At 32.7% G+C, this 11854-nt stretch overlaps 1 long non-coding RNA gene across 2 annotated transcripts in view; it reads left to right on the top strand.

Moving 5' to 3' along the window:
• Window positions 1-1952: 1952 nt before the first annotated feature.
• LOC103503744 (uncharacterized) overlaps window positions 1953-11854 on the top strand; it is a 28874-nt gene continuing 18972 nt past the window's right edge. Inside the window, exons 1-8 of one of the 2 annotated variants that reach the window (XR_540876.3) lie at window positions 1953-2153; window positions 2246-2964; window positions 3144-3260; window positions 3637-3698; window positions 3852-3940; window positions 4326-4401; window positions 4482-4570; window positions 4694-4802. This is a non-coding gene — a long non-coding RNA (uncharacterized LOC103503744). The remainder of the gene's footprint in view (window positions 2154-2245; window positions 2965-3143; window positions 3261-3636; window positions 3699-3851; window positions 3941-4325; window positions 4402-4481; window positions 4571-4693; window positions 4803-11854) is intronic. The other variant, XR_540877.3, reaches the window with a different exon arrangement.

Below are 11854 nucleotides of genomic sequence, written 5' to 3'. Positions count from 1 at the left end.
CCCGGATATGAGAGTTAAGCATGATAGAGCAAGAAACCGAGTCCATAGAGTCGATTTTAGCGAAAAACACGATAGCAGATAAAAAATTTCAAAAGTATTTATAAGTGTTAAATTAATAGAAACAAAACTAACCCTAAAACAACTAGATGATCACCCCTGCCCAATAGGAAATTAAAGAAAATTATTTTTATTTTCTACTTAGTCCTTGGAAAGGAAAATTATTTTAAAAGAGAAATCTACTCAAAATGATAATGGCAATATTTTATATTCATCATCCATATTACTATATTACTAATAGACACAAAGATTATTAGCAACTTTCTTATGTTTGAAAATGTTATAAATAAAACAAAAAAAAAAAAATCATAATCTATTTATAATAGAATAAATAAAATCTATTTGTAATAGAATAAATAGATTTTATCGCAATAAATAGTTTATCGACGATAGTTCATTATTTGCAACATGATCTATTGGTGACAGATTCTATCATTGATAAACTTTAGTATGTTTTGTTATATTTACAATTTTTTAAAAATATTGATATATACATACTTATTTTAAATTTAATTGCTATATTTGCAACTATACAGTAGCGGATACATAAAATTTGTATAGGAGTCACTATATAATAAACATTAATTTAATACGTATTACAACTGTCATTTACGAGTTTTCATGTTTTGAAATCAATCAATGATAAGTTTGTTATATAACTTATCCAATAAATCTTTATCGATATAAGCTATAAGATAATCATTCATCAATTGATCTCTCATTCGATTGCATAGTCGAGTATTCACTGTATCCATAGCAGAAAACGTTCTCTCTATAGTAGATGTTGCAACTGGTAAAATCAATGTCAATGTGAACAACCGATAAACTAATGGGTATAGACCTTACCTCTTTTCGTAATGACCAATTTCGCTACAATATCACCAATGTTTTTTTAGTTCAACAAACTTTGAATGCATATCAATAATATAATTTTGAAGTTGATCATCAAGCATAGAGAGTTCAATAGCTGAGAAGTCTATTGGATAAAAGCTGAATGAATTACTTGGATTCAAACATGCCACATAGAAAAGCAATTTAATACTTGTTTCAGTAAAACGATTATTCAACTCTTGTAGAGAAGAATAAGAAGCATAAAAGTTTTTGAAAATTATTGATATTTGAAATAAAAATTATTTTGTAAAAATAGTTGCAATAAGCAAAATTTAAATCGTTAACATATTGGTTATAAGGTGGGCTTATAACTACTACATCAAAAGCAAACTTTAATAAAAATAAAACATTATTTAAATATATTGTAATTCAAAATTATTATTGAAATATAAAAACCAATAACATGAACAGTGCACGCTCGGCCTTAATAAATCCAACTATCCCTTCTTTTATTTATTTTCCATGTTCCTAAATTATAGTATAAGAAAAAAAAACCGAAAATTGAAAGACATAGTGTATTTTATGCTTTTAAATATGTGTTCGGTGACAAACTCCATAATTATATTATAACTCAAATAGATATTTAAAATGTGTGATATTATATTTATACACAATAAGATCAATTTTAGTCATAAATAAATATGACGTTGTAATAAACTATTATTAATTTATTTTTTGTATAAAAAATTGTATAATTAACATTCTATAATGTAAAATATATTACATAATACATGTTCAAATTTTAAAAATTGAAATGAGTTAAAAAAGTATAATACTATATTTATAGATATTTTTGTTTTTATTTAATATAATATGCATTTTAAAACATCAAATTCAAATTTCTAATAACTTCTCTTTCTCTCTTTTAATTTACACAATTAATGTTTGAAAATAGAATATAAACACATTTTTATCCACTAAACTGTTGACACGTACGTAATTGGGTTTTGACTTTTAAAAAATACGAAAAATATATACTATTAGTAAATTGAAAAATCCGAAAACTTGAGGAACAAGAAGCTTTAATACGGTCAAAGGCGAATGTTGAGTACTATAACGGTCATATCTCGTCAAATCGCTTTGAGAGGCGAATGTTCCTTCTCAATTGTTCTCGCGACGTTCGCTGCAGCACGTTCGGCGTAGTGTCCTCTCGCTACAATCCGATCGAAAAGCTCCATAACCAGATGAACATTATCGTTATCCTCGTAAGTCGTTTTAAGCTTCACTATGTTCGGATGTTCAGGCAAATTTTACATTGTAGCAACCTCTCGCCTCACATCCTCTATATCCACTGCAGTTTTCAGCTTCTTCTTCGATATACAAGCCCGAACTCTCCACGGCCTAGTTCAAGCCCCAGTATATACTTGTCGCTGATTCGCGTCCGGTGACTGAGTGAAACCCTAAGTGGAGCCGGCGAGGAAAACGCGGGCCGAGATCGGAACTCTCCAAGGCCTAGTTCAAGCCCCAGTATATACTTGTCGCTGATTCGCGTCCGGTGACCGAGCGAAACCCTAAGTGGAACCGGCGAGGAAACGTGGGCCGTATCCTGAACTCTCCAGGACCTAGTTCAAGCCCCAGTATATACTTGTGGCCGATTCGCGTCCAGTGACTGAGCGAAACCCTAAGTGGAGCCGGCGAGAAAACGCGGGCCGTGATCCCGAACGCTCGACGACCTAGTTCAAGCCCCAGTATATACTTGTCGCTGATTCGCGTCCGGTGACTGAGCGAAACCCTAAGTGGAGCCGGCGAGGAAACGCGAGCTGTAATCCCGAACTCTCCACGGCCTAGATCAAGCCCCAGAATATACTTGTTGCTGATTCCTGTCCGGTGACCGAGCCAAAACCCTAAGTGGAGCCGGCGAGAAAACGCCGGCCGTGATCCCGAACGCTCCGCGGCCCAGTTCAAGCCCCGGCATATTCTTGTTGCTGATTCGCGTCCGGTGACTGAGCGAAACCCTAAGTGGAGCCGACGAGAAAACGCGGGGTCGGTTGAGAAGAAAAGAATAAAAAATTCGTGGTAATCATATCTAATTTTAGACACTTCCCATTCATAGATGTGATAAATAACAAAGTCGCATCTAACTCGAGATCTCTATTTGGATACAAAATTCTTTGGCTATCTTAACTTGGTCGTCTAAACTCGCTCGCATATTTTGGAAAAATTCTCAAACCAATTGATTATCGTTTTGTAAACAGGGTCATGTGCCGCTTATATCAATCTCGGGATTGCATCAGTTGCACTTGTTTATCTTCTTCTTAGCCGTATTTCATATGGTATATAGTGCCATCACAATGATGCTTGGGAGGCTAAAGGTATGGGAATTATTTGTATGATCAATGTTAAGCTGTTAAGAGTGTTTTCCATGGTTGCAAAAATTCTTGGATTAAATATTAATTGTAAGTTACCTCTATTATAGTTTCTCACTAATCCAAGTTTTGGCTGTTAACCATAATGGCTAATTAAGGAGAAAATTGATGACCTTTTTCACCATAAGTTTATTTTGACAAGAAATTGGTACTCAATCTTTCCGTTTAAGAAAAAAATTTGAAATTGGGATTAATTGTGTATAAAAAATTTAAAATATCAACTACGTAAGATGAGAATATAAAGTTTTGATAATGTTGCCTCTGTTAGTTGTTAAATCTACTCGTGTCTATGTTTATACATTACTTTCATTTCTGTGCACAGATTCGAGATTGGAAGGCATGGGGAGGAGGAGACCTCAACTCACAATTATGAGTTCTCAAATGGTATGCCACTTTTCTTTCCTTTAAAAAAGCTTTTTCTTTTAATAGCCTAACTTTTGCATGTTCTGCCCCAATACTTAAGTTTAATGATTTATTTTCTCATGGACGGATCAGCCTTTCCTCTTTGAAACTAAACTAGATGAACTTGCTTTGCAGGTAATGCACGATTCAGGCTTACTCACGAAACATCACTTGTGAAAGCCCTCACGAGTTATTGAACAAAACTTCCTGTCTTCTTTTACATTGTAAGTAAAGTTTCTCCCCAGCTAGGCAACTCTTATTTCCTTTGTTGTGCCTTTTTTTTTCTCTGTGAAACCACTTGGACGTAATCTGGAAGCAATAATACTGTATAGTCACATTAAAACACTATTGTTCAATAAAGCAATGCTCGATTGTTATGCATGTATTGAGATGGAGTGTCGAAGTGGAGAGAATCAAAATATTTTTATTTAAGACATTGCCAAGGAATATGGGCAATGTACAGCCATACATCCCTCCTCTATCACGGGGACAAAAATGAAATTCTTTGGCCTTGATTAGAGATATGGATATCGTGGTTCAAACTTATAATACTTACAATTGATTTCCTATAGAGATTTGAAACGCTTAAAATATGTTATTTCGTTTCAGGGATGCTTCTTCCAACAATTTTTCAAGTCTGTTGGCAAGGCTGGCTACTTGGCATTACGTAATGGATTTATTACCAGTGAGTTCCCAATTCCCAAACTAACTGTTGATCATAAACCACTTACTTGTTCCTTTTATGACAGTGCTTTTTATCTTTAGGTTCACCTTGCTCCGGGAAGTAAATTTGACTTTCAACAATATATCAAAAGGTCTCTAGAAGATGACTTCAAAATATTTTTCGGAGTGAGGTAAAAAATAGATTTTCTATACTCTCCTCTTCCCAAATAGTACCATGTATTCATGGGTGGATCATTTCTTCCAAATGATTGAACTTGTAGTCGTCCTTATTTATTTACTTAATGTTGTTGCAGACCCGTGCTTTGGACAATGTTTGTGGTCTTCTTGCTCATAAATGTTTACTGTGAGCTAGTTCATGGGTGGAGTTACATTGTTGGAACTGTTGTAGTGCCAACTAATCAGGTTAGCCTTCTTACTCCCTAGTTTTTATAAAATTTTCAATAAATGTTTTTCATATCTTATAAAATGTTTACTTTTTTTATGTTCTTTGTGAAATCATGTTTTTGTTTCAAGAGTAAATAGACTTGAGAGAGATTGAGCAAGGAATGAAATTATATCGTTAGTTGTAGGTGGTTAGGAATGGAGCATTTAACTCTAATTTAATATTGTCATCCCTTTTAAGGGAAGCCCAGCTTTTATTTAGATGAAATTAAACAATACAAAGTGAATAAAAAATAAACACTCCAAAAGATGGTCCCTTATTAACCTATAAGGGGCCTAATACATCAAAACAAGACATAAATGCTTCTCACACAAAGTTGTTATGTTATATTAGCCTTAAAGCGGCCCAGAATAAAGCAAAAAAAGATATAAAAAAGTAATTACAACAAGCTTTTAGACCCTTTCCATTCAAAGATGTGATAAATAACAAAGTCACACCTAACTCAAGATCTCTACATCCCTCTAGAATCTAAATTTAATTTAAGTGGTATAGCCATTTTTTGTACTACAAAGTAAAAGTTTGGTTGGAGAGTTCCAAAAGGAACAACTTTTAAGACATATGAGAAGAGAGTTTTATTTAAAGTATGGGATAAGACTCGTATAAAAAAGTCTGTAATAAGACTACAACTTTTTGATTGAAGACACCTTGGTATTTTTCGGATAAAAGTGTAGATAATTGGACGTGAAGTAAATAAAATAGACTAGTAAACATACTTTTTTTTCAGACTCATGATTGACTTGTTAAAGGTGTTGGAAGATAACAATAGAGATTATGTATTCCATGATGGAGGTAAATAAGTAACACAACAAGAGAATTTGGATCAAAGTATGTGATTGGACTTCAACTTTTTTAATTGAGGACGTTTAGTTGTTCTTTGGATTAAAAAGTATAAGTTTGGTTGAAGAGCACGATAAATGGACAAATTAGAAGATACTTAGGATAAGAGTTTAAGGTTTGAGATTGGACTTCCAATATTTGGATTGAGGCTTAACCATTTTTTGGATTACGAAGTAAAAATGTGGTTGAAGTGTTAAAAACGGGACAAATTAAGAGATACATGAAATAAGAAAATTTTGGTTTAAAGTCTAAGATTGTACTATAATTGTTTGATAGAAGACACCAAGCCATTCTTTGAATGAAAGTGTAGATTATTGGTTGTGGAGTTAATGAAACGGACAAATAAAGGTACATCTGAGACTTATGGATAATTTGTTTAAGTGATTGACATTGAAACATAACGTTAGAGATTATATATGCCTTGGTGTCGAAAGATAAGTAAGAGGTATAACGTTAGAGGTCTAACGGTTCTCAAATTAAAAGGTATTAGTTTGATTGTAGAGTTTAGAAAATTGAAACATTAAGAGATACAACATATCAAATAATTTTGGAAATAATTTTGGTTTATTGACATTTTGATTAAGGGGGCCTAGCCATTCTTTGGATTACAAAGTACAAAGTTGGTTGAACATAAATTGGAAATTAAGAGATACATAGGATTGCAATATTTTTGTTTGAACTCCGAGATTGGGTTACAACTTTTTTGATTGAAGACAACGTGCTATTGTTTGGATGAAAGTGTAGATTATTGGATATTGAGTTAGAAAATGGACAAAAATATAGGTACATCTAAGACTTGTGGAGAATTTGTTCAAGTGTTTGACATTGGAACATAATGTAATGTTAGAGATTATATATCGATAAGGGAAAACACAAATTTATTGTTGATAGTTATGTATTCCATGACAAAGGCAAATAAGTAAATATAAGACAATTTTGGATTAAAGTATGTCATTGAACTTCATTTTTTGATTAAAGATACCTAGTCGTTCTAGGGATTAAAAAGCTAAAATTCGATCATAGAGTTCGAAAAATGAACAAATTAAAAGACACTAAAGATGAGACAAATTTGGTTTAAGGTTGGAGATCTTCAAGATTTGTATTAAGGTTGGATTTGAAGAATATAAAATTGGTTGAAGAGTTTGAAAAATGAACAAATTAAGATTTACTTAAGATAATTTGGTTCAAGGTTGGAGATTGGACTTCGACATTTGGATTTAGGGAACCTAGCCTTTATTTGGATTATGCAAAGTACAAAATTGGTTGAAGAGTTCATAAATTGGAAAGATTAAGAGATACACAAGATTAGAGTATTAGATGGGACTACAACTGTTTGATGGACGACACCAAGCCTTCTTTGGATTAAAGTGTATATAATTGGATGCAAAACTAAGAAAATGGACAAATGAAGGTTCTTAGAAGACTCATGGACGATATATTGAAAGGGGAAAAAGATAAATTTTTTGTTGATAGTCATGTATTCCATGATGAATGAAGATAAGAAAGGACAAGAGAAATTGGGATTAAAGTATATAATTTTATTTAGTTGAGGAGTTTAGAAAAGCGACATTAGGCAACACAGATGATAAAATAATTTTAGTTTAATGATGGAGAATTTTGGTTAAAGGTTTCAAATTTGTCTTTGGCATTTGGTTTTAATAGGCCTAGCCATTCTTTAAATTAAGAATTTGTTGTAGAGTTCATAAATTGAAAAAAATTAAGAGATGCATAGGACTAGAGAATTTGGGTTTAAAGTCTAAGATCAGACTACAACTTTTTGAATGAAAGTGTAGATTATTGGATGGGAAGTTAAGAAAATATAGAAATAAATGTACATCAAAGACTTGTGGAAGATTTGTTTAAATGATTGACATTGGAATATAACATCAAAGACTATATGTTGAAGAAAAGGAAAACAAAGTTTGTTGTTGATAGGTATGCACTTCCTGATGGAGATAAATAATTAAAGATAAGAGAATTTTGGATTAAAGTGTGTGATTGGACTTCAACTTTTCGATGAAGGTTGATCGTTGAAGAGTTTGAAAAATTAACAAATTAAGAGACTCTAAAAATTAGAGAAATTTGACTTAAGGTTGGAGATTGGACTTCAAGATTTGGATTAAGATTGGAGGTTGAAGAGTATAAAATTGGTTGAAGAATTTGAAAATGAACAAATTAAGAGTCACTTAAAATAATTTGGTTTAAGGTTGGAGATTGAACTTCTAACATTTGGATTGGAGGGATCTAGCCATTATTTGGATTACAACGTACAAAATCGGTTGAAGAGTTGATGAATTGGAAAAAAAAAAATTAGGAGTACATGATTAGAGATTGGTTTAAAGTATAAGATGGGACTACAAGTTTTTTATGGAAGACACCAAGTCGTTCTTTGCATTAAATTGGAATAATTGGATGTGAAGTTAAGAAATGGGATGGTAAAGGTATTTATAAGACTCATTGACAATCTATTGAAAGAGGAAAAAGACAAATTAGTTGTTGATAGTTATCTATTTCACGATGAAGATAAGATAGGATAAGAAAATTTTGGATTAAGGTATGTGTTTTTATTTTAGCTTTTTGTCTAAAGTTTGATTGAAGAGTTCGAAAATGAACAAATTAAGACGAAGATTAGAGAAATTTGATTTAAGGTTAGAGATTGGACTTGAAGATTTGGATTAAGGTTGGAGGCTTAAGAGTATAAAATGTGTTGAAGAGTTTGAAAAATGAACAAATAACTTGGTTTATGATTGGAGATTAGACTTAACCATTTGGATTGTAGGGACCTAAAGATTATTTGTACTTAGTACACTATTGATTGAAGAGTTCATAAATTGGAAAAATTAAGAGGTACATAGGATTAGAGGTTGTTGGTTTAAAGTCTAAGATTGAACTATAATTTTTTAAATGAAGGCAACATGTCATTGTTTGGATAAAAGTGTTGATTATTGGATGCAAAATGAATAAAATAGACAAATAATAAGACTTGTGGAGGATTTTTAAGTGATTGTGATTGGAGCGTAATGTTAAAGATTATATTTTGAAAAAGGGGAAACACAAATTTGTTGGTAGTTATTTATTCCATGATGAAGACAAATAAGTAAAGAGAAGTGAATTTTGGATTAAAGAATGTGATCTGCTTTTAACTTTTTGATTAAAGAGGTCCAATCTTTAAAGTTCGATTGAAGAGTTCGAAAAATAAACAACTTAAGAGACATCGAAGATCAGAGAAATTTGATTTGAGGTTGGAGATACTTCAAGATTTGGATTAAGGTTGGAGGTGAAGAGTATAAAATTAGTTGAAGAGTTCAAAATATGAAGAAATTGAGAGTCACTTAATCTTAAGTGGTTTAAGGTTGGAGAATGGACTTCAACATTTGGATTTAAGGTACATAGTCATTATTTGGATTATACAAAGTACAAAATTAGTTGAAGAGTTCATAAATTGGAAAAATTAAGAGGACGTTTGGCGTGAGAAGTGACTTATAATTGTCTGGGGATTATAATAGCTTGTGTTTGTGAGAAGAATATGTGTATTATAGTCTGAGGTGCAGACTTAGCCCAACTCCACGTTTAGGGCATGGATTAAGCAAAAGGGGAATTTGTGTTATTTTACTTCTTTACTTTATGTCGAAATCCCTGCCACACTGTTCCATTCTTTTGGTCGGGTGCACCTCGGCACAACTGAAAACTTTGTTTTTCGGGATCAATCTCGGATGAGATCGACCTCGAGATTCTTCCCAAAATTATAGAACTATTTGAAGGAAATTTCTCGGTCTTTTTTTAGGCTAACTTGGGCCAACTTTGGTCCAGGGTCATACTACATTACCATATGTTCTTTAGCTCGGGGCTATCTCGGGCCAACTTTGGCCCGGGATCATACTACATTACCTTATCTTCTTTAGCTCGAGGCTTTGGCCCGTGATAGTCTCAAGCTAAAGAAGATAAGCATAATGTAGTATGATCCTGGGCCAAAGTTGCCTTGAGCTAAAGAACATAAGCATTATGTAGTATGATCTCGATCTAAGGTTGGCCTAAGTTAGCCTCAAGAGAGACCGAGAAATTTCCTTCAAATAGTTCCATAACTTTGGGAAGAATCTCGAGGTCGATCTCAACCGAGATTGATCCCGAGAAAAACAAAGTTTTCAGTTGTGCCAAGGTGCACCCAACCAAAAGAATGGAACAGTGTGTGGCAGGGATTTCGACATAAAATAAAGAAGTAAAATAACACAAATTCCCCTTTTGCTTGATCCATGCCCTAAACGTGGAGTTGGGCTAAGTCTGCACCTCAGACTATAATACACATATTCTTTTCCCACAAACACAAGCTATTATAATCCCCAGACAATTATAAGTCACTTCTCGCGCCAAACGTCCTCTTAATTTTTTCAATTTATGAACTCTTCAACTAATTTTGTACTTTGTATAATCCAAATAATAATTTCAGTTTTGCCAAGATGCACTCGACTGAGAGTGTGGAACAGTGTGTGGCAGGGAGTAAAATAACCCTAATCCCCACTATGCTTAATCCATCCCCCAAACGTGAAGTGAGTTGAGCTAAAATAATCCACCCCACTCAAGTCGACACCCCAAACACGTCCTAAGAGATACACAAGATTATAAATTGTTAGTTTAAAGTATGAGATGGGACTACAACCTTTTGATTGACAACACCAAGCCTTTGTTTGGATGAAAGTGTAGATAATTGGATGCAAAGCTATGAAAATGGATGAATCAAGGTCCTTAGAAGACTTATGGACAATATATTGAAACGAGAAAAACACTAATTTGTTGTTGATGGTTATGTATTCCCTGACAAATGAAGATAAGAAAGGATAAGAGAATTTTGGATTAAAGTATGTAATTTTCTTTCAACTTTTTTATTGAGGAGGTCTAGCCGTTCTTTGAATTAAAAAATAATTGATTTAGTTGAAGAATTAAGAGAAGTGACAAATTAGGAAATACAATTTGAGGTTGGAGACTTTTGGTTAAAGGATAAAGGAAATTTGGTTGAAGGTTCTAAATTGGATTTTGGCATTTGGATTTCATGGCGCCTAGCCGTTCTTTGGTATATAAAGAATAAAAGTGGTTGGAGTGTTCATAAATAGGAAAAATTAAGAGATGCATAGGATCAAAGAATTTGGGTTTAAATTCTGAGGTTGGAGATTGAATATTTGGATTAAGGTTGGAAGTTGAAGAGTTTGAAAAATGAACAAATTAAGCATCACTTAAGATAACTTGGTTTAAGGTTGGAGATTGGACTTAACCATTTGGATTGTAGAAACCTATGCATTATTTGGATTAGAAAGTATAATATCGATTGAACAATTCATAAATTGGAAAACTAATCGATTGAAAAGTTCATAAGTTGGAAAAATTAAAAGATACATAGGATTAGAGACTGTTGGTTTAAAGTTTGAGATTGCTACAATTTTTTTGAATGGAAGCAGCGTATCATTGTTTGGATGGAAGGGTTGATTATTGGTGCAAAGTGAAGAAAATGGACAAATAATAAGACTTGGGGAGGATTTGTTCAAGTGATTGACATTGGAACATAATATAATGTTAGAGATTATAGATTGATAAAGGGAAAGCACAAGTTTATTGTTGATAGTTATGTGTTCCATGACAAGATAAGGCAATTTTGGAATTATGTCATTGGACTTCAACTTTTTTATTAAAGAGTTCTAGTGATTCTATGGATTAAAAAGCTAAAATTTGATTGGAGAGTTCAAAAAATGAACAAATTAAAAGACACGGAAGATTAGAGAAATTTGGTTTAAGGTTGGAGATTGGACTTTAAGATTTGGATTTAGATTGTAGGTTGAAGAGTATAAAATTGGTTGAAGAGTTCGAAAAATGAAAAAATTGAGCGTTATTTAAGTTAATTTGGTTTAAGGTTGGAGATTGGACTTCAACATTTGGATTATACAAAGATCAAAATTGGTTGAAGAGTTCATAAATTAGAAAAATTAAGAGATACCCGAGATTAGATAGTTTAAAGTATGAGACGAGACTACAACTTTTTGAAGTGTAGATAATTGCATGCAAAGTTAAGAAAATGAACGAATAAAGGTCCTTAGATGACTCATGGACGATATATTGAAATGGGGAAAAAGATATTGTTGTAGATAGTCATGTATTTCATGGTGTAGGAAGATAAGAAAGGATAAGAGAA

The sequence above is a fragment of the Cucumis melo genome, chromosome 4 (genome assembly GCF_025177605.1).
Source record: "Cucumis melo cultivar AY chromosome 4, USDA_Cmelo_AY_1.0, whole genome shotgun sequence".
NCBI lineage: Eukaryota > Viridiplantae > Streptophyta > Magnoliopsida > Cucurbitales > Cucurbitaceae > Cucumis > Cucumis melo.
This window is presented reverse-complemented; position numbering and strand designations above follow the sequence as displayed.